General features: G+C 49.1%; 1 protein-coding gene across 2 annotated transcripts in view; it reads right to left on the minus strand.

The window, feature by feature from the left end:
* The window catches only part of ABHD2 (abhydrolase domain containing 2, acylglycerol lipase), a 42,946-nt gene extending 35,084 nt beyond the window's left edge, over positions 1 to 7,862 (minus strand). Inside the window, exons 1-2 of one of the 2 annotated variants that reach the window (XM_082322762.1) lie at positions 7,815 to 7,833; positions 6,791 to 6,840 (exon numbers count right to left, since the gene is read on the minus strand). The gene's annotated coding sequence lies outside the window, so the exon portion shown is untranslated. Of the gene's footprint in view, positions 1 to 6,790; positions 6,841 to 7,814 lie in introns of both variants that reach the window. The other variant, XM_082322761.1, reaches the window with a different exon arrangement.
* Between the last annotated feature and the right edge of the window lie 7,082 nt (positions 7,863 to 14,944).

The following is a 14,944-nucleotide window of genomic DNA, read 5'->3' on the forward strand; positions in this document are numbered from 1 at the left end:
AGAAGTTGAAGCTCTTGGGGCCAAGGATGATATTTTGAAGCACCTTAAGTGTACAATTCCTTTTTTTAAAAAAATCACTTAAAGGCATGACAGCCCCAAAGACTGTCAGTCTTTTCAAGTAATATTCTTAAGTCCCATTTGTGACTGAGGACTAACTTTAAAAATGAATCACTGGAAAGCAAGTGCTGGATTTGTGGAGTCTTTTCATTTGCCCTTTCATCACAGAATAAAAAGCTGAAAATCATGTTACAGGAAACACTTCAGCACTCCTGTTAACAGAGTGCACCTCACCTGTACAGGTATAATGAGAAAAACCCCATGTCTCCCCTTTTCAGCCAGAAGCAAGTACCACAAAAGCCAGTAGAGCTACAGCAATTTCCTCACGTATCCTTTCGGAGACACCGGGTTTCGGGAAAGCCACTGCCAAGATATTTACTTGTACAGCAAGTGAAGTAATGACTAACAAATCTGAGACTTGCACACATTTCTGTTCCAGATTTCCTGGGGAGAGGACACTCTTCCAGGGACAGAAGTCACTTCAGCCTGTGACTCAACGGGGCATGTACAGGATTTGGTAGCTAACAAGCATTACAGCTCCTCCACCCATGCCAAAGCTAAGCCTGACTCTACATACTGGAAAGCCAACATTAAAAAAAGCAAAGGCATTAAAAGGAAGCCACTCCCATAGGGTCCTTCCCTCAGGCTTTTTAATGAGCAACTGAAAGCCTGACAGACTCATTTCACTGAAGCATTAGAAATGCTTTGGACTAAAGCGAAGATGCAGCTGTATGGAACTGCCCATAGATAAGAGTAAAGGCAGCCTCTTTAAAAGCGGGCTCCACTAGCAAGATATCTTATGCTCCATTACATTCACTGAAGAATCTTGAAGGAATCCCATTTCTAGGAATGGCAGTTTGATATAAAAGCCTCCTAGACGCCCCTCCCACCAGTCAGCATTGCGGCTCACTACTGCTTTTGGAGTTCAGCTGGACACCAAGACACTGGCCAACACTGAAAGCATTTAAAAATTCCCTTTCCTATCCTCTTACAGCTTCTACCAAGTAGCATAATATCCTCTCTTCCCCACAAAGATTCAGAAGAGCCAAAGAAGCTGTTTCTAGACAGATTAAGCAGACAGACTTCGTTAACTAACTTATCAGACATTTCTTGGACTGGTTTCATTTATTTGTAGTGCCTGCTTGCAGAATAAAACTCTGAAAGCAAGTCTGCTAGACAAGAGGAAAACAGAACACCCTTCTTTAAAGAGTTGTGCCTAGACAGATTCAGATCAGAAATAAGTTTTTTTTTTCCCTTCTTTGAAGGGGGAAGAAGGAAGTTAGCTCACTTTCACTGAAGTTAGTTCTTTAGAGAATGTTTCCAGGAAATTAATCATCTTCAATATCAGCCAAAGCTAAGGTCTCTTCTGAAACACATCACAAAACCAGAAGTTACAGGCTTGTCAGTATCAGGTAAGATATTTAGAACCACATTATGGAGAAAGGAACTTTATTAAGGAAAGGGTAGGAAGTCAGAGCACTACAAAGGTTTTTTAAAAAAAGCCAAGTTTTATGTCAGTGTATGATTCGAATCTCACTCCAGTAAGTGTACAGAAGTATGTCACACTGCTGAGCTTTCCGTGGTTTAAATGCAGAAGATGATGTTTAGGAGACCATCCCAATGAAAATGTACGCAGGGAATGTATACACCTGGGAAAGACTCTGAAGCAGTGTGTTGTGATGGGAAGGGCTGCCAGACTAAGTTTTTGTAAAGCCCTGGAGGACAGTCTGAGGTCACACAAGCTACATGAGCACAGGAACCTGTGCAAGAGCAATCACGAAAAACCTCAAGCTTTATTGCGCAGTCCCATATCCTGCCTTTCATATTTATGGAAAAAAGTGTTAAGCCTAAACTGCTACTTTAAGGTCTCCAAACAATTACACAGATACAAGTATTTTAGGGCCACACCACTACTATGCCTCACTGGTTTAGGCACACAAAGCAAGGCATCACACTACTTATTTCGAGACTGGCATCTAACCAGCCCAAGCTTACCCATGCAGAACCTCCCATTATCTTCAGTGGTAGCTCAGAAGAGAACACGTCAGAAGCAAACGCTGAGATCATCTTGATGTACCACTCAGTACTTCTGGCCATTAAAAACGACCAACTAAGTCTCAGACCTCAAAGCACAGAGTGTATAATTGAGAATTAGCTGAGCACTTCAAGCACTTAAGCTTAGGTTTTCAGGAGATGTGGCCATAAGAGAGAAAGTGCAGTCCTTGCCAGAGTCATCAGGAGTCTGGCAAAGCCCACCACAGTTTTATTGTCAAACATCTGAGAGATTTTATCTCCAAATAAAGAGGGCACACTGACATGTCCCATCACAAGGATGCTTAAAAGAACATTACTTGGACAGCACATGGAAGTCCTTGGTGCAAATCCCTCTGCCTTGTGCCAGAGCCAGCACCGAGGCCAGGATTTGGCTGGCTGGTGAGTATACAAAGCACCAGGTACTGTTTACGCCATGTTCCAACAAGAATTTATTGGCTGGTTCCTTCACTGGAATTTGACCTTTTCATCAGATACAATACTTGGCTCATATAGTAAATTTAGAGGCACTGTGAGGTTACAGGGACAAAGTTCATAGCACGAGGCACCATCAGCACAGCCAGAAAGACAGGTGCCTTTAACTGGAGCTTCTTTTTTTTTTTTCCCCCTCCTTTTTTGACTTTGAGAAGTCCTACACCTTCAGAGCAGAAGCCAAGCACCTAAGAGGGCTGGGTGTACATGTCAGGGAAGCTTGCCTAAGAAAGCACCTGAGAATAATTCTATAGCCAACAGGGACAAAGACTCTTTAGGTCTTTCACTTCCCCAAGAAGGTTAATTTACAGTCAAATGAGCCTTGGATTTCACTTCCTTCCAACTACAGGAACTGCTTTTGTTTCTTCACAATATAATTTTAACTGATCCAAATGGTTCTACCACATGACAGGCAGCTTTTGTATATCATCTAAGAAGGTTGCTATGTAGACTCCCTGTATGTCACCTTATCTGGTTCCTACTTGTCACAGATGGATTGAAAAACACTGCATTAGCTTTTATTGCACACACCCGATGTACAAGATTAAACTAAGACAAGACAAGGCTCTGATGACTCCACAGAAGTCAACTGCATCTTATCTTAAAGGAAAGGCTCATGTTATTTAAGCAAACATAATAATTTGATTACTGCAGGGACTTAGGACTTTGTCACACCCTAACTACTGCCTTATGGAACTACAGGGCAGAGCTTCAGCTCCTTGTAGAAGAGGTCAAGCTTAGTTTTAGGAACTGATGGAGAAGAAATATTGGTTAACACCTTGCCACACTCTTGCAGCGTTAGCAGGTGTCACCTACCACATAACCCTGTGTCAGCAGGCAGCATTAAGCTCAAGGGAGGAAGGAGAATAAACACTTTGCAGAGAACACGACAATCCATGCTCAGTAGTTGAGGGAACACTACTAGCATCAAGCCACGGATAGCTAAGTGAGCTAATACAAACTGCATTACAGACTAAACCCACCCCAAAAGAGCCTGCTGTGTTCCTTCACTATATTTTGAAATGCAGCATCATACTGTTAAAGCCTTATTTACCCTCAGACTCCAGACTGTCACAGAGCTCAGGTAAGTACCTATCAGAGGAGCAGCCCAAAGTCCAAGCACATCACAGCTGTTTGCTCAGCTACAGGGTGCACAGCTGAGGAAGCGGGGAGCATGCTCCACACCAGACTAGCTGCACAGCAGGGAAAGACCATCATCTTGTACCAAAGTACAAGTTAAGACAGCTAAGACAACTTTACTCAAGACTGGTCCAGTTCAAGCAGTCAGAAAACACCTATATCCGAACATGATCAAAAGCTGAGATGCCACTTCACTCTCAGGTCTTCAAAACACCCTGCTTATTTTTTTTTTCTCCTGATGATCAGCTCTGCTCCACAGCAGTACAGAAGATTTGCAGAGTCATTCTCCCAGAGTCTGTCCATGACAGATAGAAGGCTCATGCTAGAGAAGTTTAATTCACAACATTACACTAAAAATGAAGCAACAGCACTTCAGGACAAAAGAACCAAATACAAAGAGACAGGACCTGACCAACACACAGTTACCACTACTGCAGAATGCTCAGGTTTTGTCAGAATGATGATTGAAACAAACAGAGGTTTTGGAGCACTACAGCAGTTGCCAGCAACTCAAAGTTTGAAGAGCTACCTTGGCCCACTCTCCTGTGGAATCTGAGTGGGAGGTTAGCGATATTGCAGGCACACATCTTAGGACGTTTTCTCCTTACCTCTTACAAGGACGTTCACTGTAAATGACTGTGCATCTGCTTATTTCACTTCGTACAATCTTTCATATTCGCATATGCCCAACCAACACTTCACAGAACAGGATGTTCCAGTTAAGGGACAGCCAGGCTTGAACACCCTCAGCATAATCCTTCTGGAACCTGCATCTCTATGCAAAAGCATCTCAGAAGATATAAATAAGTTCAGAAACAGGACAAGCTGTTGAACAGTGAACCCCTCACTAGGAGCCAGTCACTTGTCCTAGCTGACCCTTTACATGAGAAGCCCTTATTACACTGTTTGAGTACTCAATGCCCTCAATAGGGCTGTAGCTCAATTATTAGCGACCAGTATATCAGAAGCTTCAGAAGCGTTTGGTGTTTGCAGGAGCTCAGCCCATATTAGCATAGGAAGTTGTCATTGCCATTTATTTTAGTCAGACTGAACCCATGATATGGGAAACACAAGTATTTCTCAACAGTAGAGTAAGCGCTAGGCAACTGCACTTCTTGGTCAATCTCTAGAAGATAGAGATAAAAATCTTCTGTACATTGCCAAGTACGACACTTCCTTCCACTGCCGTTACCTCTAACGGAGCACAGGCACAAAGATGTTTCAAGCACCTGGTTTGTACAGAACCGCTTTGCAAAGCATTTTGAATTACTGCTGCCTGATGCTGGCAGTTAGAGACACTATTATCAAGTCAACTGATGTAGCTGGAGAAAAGACAAGCCCTTGGGCGTACAAGCCTTCCTAGAGCTAAAAGAGGCTAAGATAGCTGCCTGACTAGGTTAGCATCATTGCCACCCACATACGTTGGGCAAGTGGGACTTTGCTTCTCCCCATGAAGGACAGATTGTCCTTGCACATTGAAATTAAATCAATTGTTTGGTACTGAACTCTGAGTTTGATCAGATTTTTTTAACTGCATATAAGCTTAATCTTCACAAGCTATTTAGGCTTAAGGGCAAATATTTGCCCAGAAGTTCAGTTGTTCTATAGTACACGTTAAGAATAGCAACTCAGAGGTATAACACATCATGAAATACTATCCTCCAGAGAAACTGAAAAGCGTAGAAGGCTCCGATATACTAGCAGAACTATGACGATTTATGCTTTTTCTGAAAAGTCCGAAACACCAGTTTCAGGCTGCACCTTTCAACAGGTATTACAAGCACCAAAGACGCCAGCACGTACACCTTTACTAGAGGCTTTGCTAAATCCTGTTCTTTGTTAGTTTAATCCAAGTTCAGGCAGTGCCAGAACTGGCAGCATGAAAGTAAGGATGAAGAGGCCAGAGATACAGAGCAAGAAAGGGGAGTAACAGGGCAATATGAATCCAGCAGCATCCAGGACATTTCCATTATTGGGTGAGGTTAAACTACAACTACAGAAGGTTTGTATCAGTGCTCCAAAGCCACCATTTTCTATTGTACATCAAGTTACATCCAAAAGTACAGTTGGAACTTAGTAGATTTGGATAACCTCTCCATATGCCTGTGTCAAGGACAAATGATGTTATTCTGCCATCTTTCCTTCCCAATACCACATCCCAGAACAGTGACTATTTTCAGCGTGTTAATCTCTGGGTTTTCAGATTACAAGTTTAATAACGCAGCTTTATGAAACACTAAGAGCCTAAGCTGCTATTCACTCCCTGAACAGAAAAATATAGCTTTTACAAAAATAGTAGAACAAATTAATTTTTAAGTTTAACTTCTTCTGAAACAGTTTTGCAAAATGGAAGGTTTTATCCCCAACCACCATGTCTTTTCCACCCCTAGAACACACAGTCTGGCACAATCTTAGGTCAGCCTCATCCTCTCTCCAGCTAATTCACTCAATAACACAGAGGACCTCCCATGCAAAAAGCTGAAATACAACTATCTTTAAAAATAAGGCAGGAGACTAGAAGAACCCAAACGTTAGCTCTTAATTCTTTTTTAATATCCTTCCTGTTCTTACTCTTGACTTTGAGACTGAAGTAAACGATAGCTAGAATAATAAGAAAGGCTGCACGTCCACTGTTCCCAGAAGGGACAAGAGAATTTATACAAACTTCTCTTGTGATACAAGAGCTAAGCATCTGGGAAAGAAGGTGAAGTAGACAAGCCAAGAAAAGATAGCAACAGAGCAACCAAAGATTAGCTGTCAATAACAAAACTCCCTGTGCAGGAAATAAACATTATCGAAGAAGGTCTGAAAATGAGACATCACAAATGCAAACGGGTGAACTGTGCATTCTATGAACGCTGTATCAGCGAGGACTAGAACACGTCAACCTAAGTAATATTATGAACATGGCTGAGCATGATAATCATTGATAAACAAGGCATGCAAGATGAACACACTGTACCAGTTAGCTAATTAATAAGCCACAAACATTTGTTACAGAAGGAGACAGCAGTGATGCGGAAGCCAAACAGCAATCCGCAAGAGGCAGACAGGAATCTTTAGTACTTACCACACCAGTGGCAACTGTGCATCGACAATAAGAGGAAGCTGTTACAAATTCTGTGAAGAGACCTGCATGAGAATGCAGCTACAGCATGCCACCCCTCCAGCCATAACTGTGGTGATAAAGCTGTTGCTAACATAGCTCCTTAAAAAAGTTAGTGTCAGGCGAGGGATTTCACCAGCTGTCACACATTAACTGCGATAGATTGATCTACTCATCCTGTGCTGGAGTAAATCACAGTCACACATGAAGCTGCAGAATGGAGCAGACAGAATCCTGCCACACAGACTAGCAAGCAGGTGTATATAGTGTGCATCAACAAAAGGAAGCCTAAAGTTGTTGCAAAACACTAGTAGCCACACCAGGACCTAGGATTGGGAGCAAGAGAGGAGAAGAGCCTCATTTGGGGGAGCAGCGCGACCTGGCTGACATCAGGCGGGACTCACCCGGCTCTAACTCACACAAGCCCCATCCCCTCAGGACCCCGCTCTGCCCTCAGCTCCCGAGCGCCTTACGGCTGCTTCCCGCCTCGGCCTTCGCTCCCTGCGAGCGCAGGCTGCTCACACCACCGCTCTCCCTGCCCTGCAGGACCTCACACCTCCACGAGGCGACGGGGAAGGCCGCCACCGCACCACCGGCTGCGCGGACCTGCCGGCCCCGGCGAGAGCCAGAAGGGGAGGTACCGGGAGGGGACCGGACCGCGGATCACCACAGCCAGGCCAGGCCGAGCCCCGCTACAGGGCTACCCCCACCTCCCCCCCAGGAAACAAACACGCAAGGTAAGCCTGCTGCAGAAAATAAATAGAAAGAAGGCGGCTGGGCGGGCAGGGGGAGCCTGAGGCCGGAGCGAGAGGAGCACCGCTGACCGCCCGGCGCCTGACAGACCCGGCCGCGGGGCAGCGGCCAGCAGAGCCCCCCCCGCGTCCCCTCAGGCCCCGCACCACTGAGGGGCAGGCGGGGAGCCGGGCCCGGCCCGCCGCCCCCTCAGCCCTGCGGGGAAGGGGCTCCCGGAGCGGCGGCGCCGCCTCACCTGCAGGCCCTGCCGGCAGCTCCCACCCGTCTGCACCGACCCCGCTACGCGCGGCCCCTTAGCAACCGCCCTCGCCCTCCCATTGGCCGCGCCGCCGTGCCGCTCCCGCCCGAGTCCGCGCGCGGATTGGTCGGGAGGCGAGCTGAGGGTGGGAGACCGCTCCAGCCAGGCTGCACGGGCGCCATTGGCTGGCGGAGACGCGGCGGGGCGGGGCGCTGCGGTTCCGTTGGCTTGGGCGCCTTTCATTCAGGCGGAGGGGCGGTGATTGGCGTCCGCGGGCGGGGCGGGGCGGGGCTGCCGGCGCCTGCGGGGAACGGCGGCTGCTGCCGCCATGACAGAGCGGGGCCGCGGCGGGGCGGCGGGGAGCGGTGACAGGAGCGGTGACGCGGGAGTGAAGCACCAGCCTTGCCGCTGGCCGCTTCCTGCTGCCAGAGGCAGCACCTCTGCGGCGGGGGGGAGGCAGCCTGGGGACCGCTCCAACTGAGGTGCGTGTTCGCCCCTCAGTGACAGGGGCTTGGTGGTCCTGAGGGCCGGATGGGCCAAAACTTCTCCAGCGTGGCACAAGCCTCTGCTAGTCCATCTAAGTGTGCCCAGGTGCTGAATACTGGTCACATAACGCTATGTTGCAATCAAAAGTCATTTAGGAATGATATCTTGGGGCCTTAAAAATGGTGGCTAGGCCTTAAGACGCTGGGTTTGTTTCCCATGGGCCCCCAGGCCATCTCTGTGTGGCAAACCTGGCCCTGGGGTGCAAGCTGGGATCGCCTCTTGGGCCTCGCCAGCAGGAGTGAAGGGGTCTTTCCGAGGCACTGGAGTGCCCACCCGGTTCCCTCCCACTGAGTGGGATGCATGACAGGGACAGCAACATTGCCCAGAGGTGAATGGAGCCTGCCACATCTGGAAAGCACTGGAGGAAAACAAATAATAAAAAATGTCACAGCGCAATGTTTATAAACTTGCTTTTCTGGTAGCTTCCCAAAAGAGCCACATGTTACGTTGCTACTAACATCAACTGTTCCTAGCTATGTTAATGGTTGCTTTATATAACTGGATGGAAAAATCCTTTCCCTGATTTCAGACATTGTGTTTCCTCTGTTTACTGGGAGTTGGAGCTTCCTACGTAGAGAAAGCTCTCAAGGAGCAAGTCACATTTTCCAGAGAGTTATGTATCTGGAGAGATGACTAACTGCTGTAGGCTGAGTCATGGTGAAGAAGGGAGCTCTGAGGAAGGGCAGCGAGGGGACTGCTGAAATGATGGTGGTGGAACAGAAACAGCAGCAACCCCACAGCGAGCGCTCCTCCTCGCTTGCTACAGATGTGATCCTGTACCACTCAGTCAAATGAGAGCCGGATTCCTTATCTTCAGCTTTTAATTAACCTTGTGAAAATACCCAGGGTTTATGGTGGTTGCTAAATTTGTCGGCGACTCAGCTGGGCTGAGGTTTGGTATGTCTGAAGGCAGCTGAGTTATGCTTGTGATCAAACTACGAGATAGGCTTAGTAGATAAACTTCCGGTATCAGCCTCTTAACTAAGTATTTGAAGAATGTGTTTGAATTTGATTACAGAAAATTGCAGTCCAATTGATTCCAGGTGTACCTTGGCTACTCACTGTTGATCCAGGCAGGAAAACACTGATCCAAGGAGGAAAACACACCATGAACCGGAGCTGAGCCTCCAGGCAAGGCTTTTATTTTAAATCCTTGAGGCTGTTGGAGATTTCTCTGACCTCAGAGAAGCTCCGCTATTAGAAGAGAGCTTTCTTAAGCACACCCTCACAAAGCAAAGCAAGCCAAACTCTTAGCTGCCCACATCTTGCTGAGAAGTGAAACATAGGGTGGTCTTTTATACCAGGGGTGCTCGGATATGTCAGTGAGGAACAGGAGCTGAGAGCCGGAGGGGACTAACGCTGAAAAGGTGGCAGCACGAACTCACAGGTGGCTGTGGCAGCGGGAGCCGAACTCCTGAGCTGTGCTTATTGCAAGAAGAAGGGCTGTGGTGGAAAAGGCGCTGCGTCTCCAGAAAGGGAAAGAGGAACCGGTGCAAGTCAGTTGGCGTTTTGCTCTGCACAACATCATGGGGGTTCCAGCTGCACCTTCTAGTGCATGAGCAGAGATGGCTGGGAGGGAGCAAGGCGTGTTTTGTGAATGTAAACCCAGCTTTGGGCTATTAAAACAGCCTGCGAGCTGTGGCTTGTAAAGGAAGCCCTCCTCTGAGTGTGCGGGGAGCCGACCTTGCTACGGCCGAGCCGGTGTGATGACGAGGACTGCAGGGCTGGCTGGCGCTGGGAGCAGCGGTGTGCGCGGTAGGTGGAGTGCGCTGGCCCGGAGCCAGGAGCGAGGCTGTACCACTCTGTACCGCTGGCAGCGAACAGCTCACGCTCAGGAAATGCCACCTGAGCAGTAGCCCAAACCATCCTGTAAACGAAGGGTGCTGGGAAGAGCCGAGCTTCATTCCCGGCCTCGTAGGGAGGGATTTGGCAGCTCCAGCCCAGCAGATGCTGCTGTCTGATGTTGCTGCAGAGAAGTGGGATGGGGGTGTCCAGGAACACCCTCATGCTTCGCAGACGGGAGGATTCCTCTTTGAGTAGTGTGGCTACTGCACAAGAGGTCAAATGTACATGCTGGGAACTGTAGGCGCAGGTAGAACAGACAGCTTTGCCTTGTGCTTTGGGCGGGCAATTACCTCTGTATAATGAGGCCAAAAAAAGGCTGAGGATAATTTCATCTTTTTAAACCCAGCAATTGGAAAGGTACCAGGCAGAGAGAACTCGATGCGGTGCTGAGCCAGCCTGAGACACCCCCACACAACACCGTGGTGACAGTCACCTTTTGTTCTTCACATCCCACTCTCTCTTAGCTGTTGCTGCCACAAGGAGCTTGGACTCTTTTTCCACTTCATTTCCCCTGGCCCAGCTTTCCTCCTGCTCAGCAAACTCTCCGTGCGCTGAAGGACTCCCAGGGACTTTGCACCTCTGAGGAAACCTTTTTGCTGGAGGAAATATCGGGGTGGTGATCTCTGCCAGTGTAGCAGGAGCTAAAAGGAAAACATCTCTTATGACAGGGTTTGATTGCCAGCTGAAATAAGCAAAGTGCCTGTCAGTGACATGTGAGCACAAAAAAGCTTTGCAGATGGAAATAAAGGCAATGCTTTTTCCTCTTCTCCTGCTCTGCCTTCCCTGCAGTGCCAGCGAGGCACTGGCTTGCAGGCTGCGGAGCCGTGCTGGTTGAGAGGCTGTTGGATCTGGATGCAGAGAGCTCTTTGGACTCTTACGTATTTTCTGAAAATGGTGTCTAAAAGCGTAATGGGCACTTTGCAGATCTCTAAATAGACCAGCCTCTGTCCCGAGGAGCTGACAACATAAGGAGACAAGTGCCAGGGATGGGAGAACGGCTGCATCATGCAAACGGGAGCCGGGGAGGTGGCACGTGGCCCACCTGCTCAGTATTTTTCCATCATATTCTCATTCAGCTGTGCCTTGCCAACTTCCAGCTCTGTCACCCTCCTCAAAAGCTTCTGCTCAGGGTTTATTTAGCATGCTATTTATTTCCTAATTATAGCACTTACTGACTAACCTCAGCCCTACAGGGCTACGGCTGTCCACCTTTTTGTGCCCCGTAGACCAGAGGCTCTGGTCTCGTCTTATGGCTGAAGGCATTTCTTCTGCTGCCCTGTTGCTAGAGTCTTTCTGACTCTTTTTTTCCTGTTTTTCTACCAAACCAAGAGGGCTCTGACTGCTGATACAGGGAGCTTCACCGATCATTTCAGGGCAGATAAGCTATTGCGTTCCCAAATTCTTTAGGCCAAAAGAGAAATGCCACTGAGCTGAGCACTTCACCAGGCTGTGCTCCGCCGCTTCTGTCCACGAATTCCCGACAGCCAGCTCACTCCTTTTACCCCACGCCCAGCCACAGCTGCTGGCTGGAGGAAGAGGTTTTAAAACCCACTCCCTGGCACCAGCAGCACCCGTGGGTCCTGCTTCGGGATGCTCCGTGGCACTTGAACACTGCCTGGCTCCACAAGCAGCCTCAGTGCTCTGGGAGAAGGGTCCGTCCGTATCTCCCGGAGATGAATCCATGCCACAACACTGCTGAATTTTCCAGGGAGTCTGGTTAAGTGAAATTCCTACCTCCTGCACCAAGAGCTGCCAAGCTGAGCAGACCTGTTGCCTGCAGCCACCTCCAATACCACCTCTTGTTTGCTCGCAGCCTTTTCTGCTCCTTTATCACACATTTTGGTAAATCAAGACACAGCTGCAGGAGCCAAGCGGTGCTTTGCTGTGGCACCTTTCCCTAAAGCCATCTGCACGAGCAGGGGCGTTGTGTGCAGGGGAGGCTGCGTGAGAGCAGCGGGTATCTGGCAGGCAGTGAGAGCAGGGAGAGGAGGTGTAGCTCTGGTGGAAAGCAGGATGGACTGGAACAAATGAATGTAGTAAAGCCAGAAGGATGTATGAGCTTCTCCTGGAGTGTTTCCAAGATGTCATACTGCATAAAGGAAACTATTTGTCTTCTGTTTAATTCTGAGTGGTCTGTCTGACATTTGCCATTATGCTGTGTTCCTGAGGTTGGAGTTTGGAAAGGCTATGATTATCCAGCCTCAGAAAGGCAGAGAGGGAGACTGCTAAAGCCACATTTTTTTCAGTGGCTGCTTGTGAAATACTTCTCTGGAAAAGTTGCCATAGAAGTAGAGGTGCATGAGGAGAATGAAGGGTTGCAGTACTGCAAACTGAAATGCTTAGTAAACCAAACAGTGCGATTATTGGCCCCCTGTAAAAATCCAAATTTTCGTATGGCCTAAGGAATGGGGAAGAGCCTCTTCCTAGAGAGCAGTATTTACGGAAAATAAAGTGAGCGGAGGCGGAAGCCACTGCCTCGTGCCAAAACAGTGGGAATCGGGATGGGTCTGGGAGGTAGGGAGCACACAACTGTGGCTGGATGAGGGCGAGTGTGAAGGAAACGTTTACGGATGTGGTTTGGGGGAAAGGGTGCTGGTGTCAGGGTGCAGAGAGCCAGAGCTCTGTTTCCTGGAGGTGTAGAAGGAAAGGAAGGGTGAAAGGAACCAGGCTTGATGGTGGTGTGGGGGTGTGGGTTGTGCGTGAGGCTGGTGGGGAACACGGGATATGGTTTGGGGGGTAGGCAGATGGGGAGGAGGCAGCAAGGAGCAGCGGGGAGGCCGGGATGAAGGGATAATCCAGAACATCCCCATCTGCTGGATGCTTTCCTGGAGATGCACTGGCAATCCAGCCAAGCGGGGAAAGTCTGCTGCCATGTCTGAGCTGGGGGTGACCACCCTCTTCCGTGCACAAGGACCTGGCAGGCTGCAGATCAGCCTCCCAAGAAAACAACAACTGCAGAGCTGTAGCTGTCTCCGACCCCATGCCACTCCTCCAGCTGACCTCACCTGGCTTCGTGGGAGCAGCACTATCCTTTTGGAAACCCTGCCTATACCACCACCGAGCTGAATTACTGCACGGGCTGAAGGAAATAAACAGCGCTGCTGACGCTGTGTAATGATCACTTCCCCGGGCTGACACCACCTTGGCTCACTGTGGGCTCCACCTTGCAAAGCTGGTGTCTCAGCCTTTTGGAAATGACGTCTGATTTACCACGCATCTGCTGGGAACAGACCAGTTTTGAGATCCTGATCCACAAAGGTCCCAGGAAATCCATCCTTGGATTTGGCAGTAATGCCACAGGATTTTGTTGGAGTTACGCAGGGGTGGACATATGGGGAATGTTGCAGGACTGGGGGGACGCATGGCTGAATGATGGTGGTGGAGGTCCTCCTTCCAGATCAGCAAAGAGCTGCTGCCCGGTGGAGGCTAGAGGGTGCTGTGCTGCAGGGAATGGGTGTCCTCCTCCCTCCCCGCTCAGCATCCCTTCAACGGCAGGTAAAAATTTGCAGGAAACGCTGCCTTTGAGGTGAGATGAAGACCAAGGTGCTGGCTGTAGTTACTAACAACCTCCAAGGCTTTTAAAGACTAAAATATCAGCCCCGTCTAGCTCATTAGTTAGCAGCCAGAAGGTGACATACAGAAAGGGTGGCTTCCCTCAGATGGGTGAAAAAGCAAAAAGGAGGGGACAGAGACAGGAGTGGGGAAAAGGAGTGAGAAAACGAGGAACAGATCAGAAGGTAAGGAAGCTGAGCAGAGCAAAGCCAGAGAATAGAAGAATAAAGAAAGGAAACAGAAGATGAAACCAATGCAGAGGATCACATCAGCCGCTGTGTCCAATTAAGGGCTGCAGACCTGCTCAACGATGAAAAGGGAGATTTGCTTGGGAGAAAAATCAAGGAGCACTTCTTGCTCGCGGCGGCTGAGGCTGAAAAGCCCTTGGCTGATGGGGCAGGATCAGCTCCTGTTTACCCAGCTGAGGTGTGGCTAATCCTGTGCCCAGCAAAGAGCAGAGCTGAGTAGAGACAGAACAGGCAAGAGGGGGCATGGGAGACAGGGCTGTGTTTGTACAGCGGCTGACAGGCAGCTGCAAGACCAGGCAAAAACACGACATGCTCCCAAACAAGCAGCTCTCTGAGCAGATCACGGCTCCCTGGAAAGCCTGCCAACTAACCACAGGCAGCCAGAGCGAACGTGCCTCCTGTGTGGGACTGCACGTGCTCTGCAAAACACAGCCCTGCCACCCCAAAGCTGCTGTTGTGGGGTCACTGTCCTCACTGCTGGCACATCTGCTCTCTCTGGCTGCCTGCAGCAGGTGAGGCAAATGCGCAGGCGTAGCTAGAAAAGGAGGAAGCACAGGTAGATGTTTTCTTACATTCCTATGTCTTGCAGAAGAAGACAACCTACCAAAAGTGAGAAGGTGCAGATGTGACAAAGGAGGAGGAAGACTGCAAAGGAGCCCCATTTCACGGCTACCCTAAAGGGACTGCACCTACCTCTGGGTCATGGGGAGGTTCTGGTGTTCTTTTAGGTGAGCAGCATCCGTACAGCGTGGTGTGCCTGTGAAGCCAGCCCTGCTCACAGAAATCAGCCACATCAGGTCTTGATGTAGGCGATCTCCCTCCTGTTTTCCACCTGGAGCCTGAGGTGGGATATCAAGGACTGGAAGGGAGCATCCTAAACTGGACAGAGATTACCACACAAGCCCCTAATAACTACTCTGGCCCCACCACGTGTAC

This window comes from Platalea leucorodia (genome assembly GCF_965183815.1).
Source record: "Platalea leucorodia genome assembly, chromosome: 9".
NCBI lineage: Eukaryota > Metazoa > Chordata > Aves > Pelecaniformes > Threskiornithidae > Platalea > Platalea leucorodia.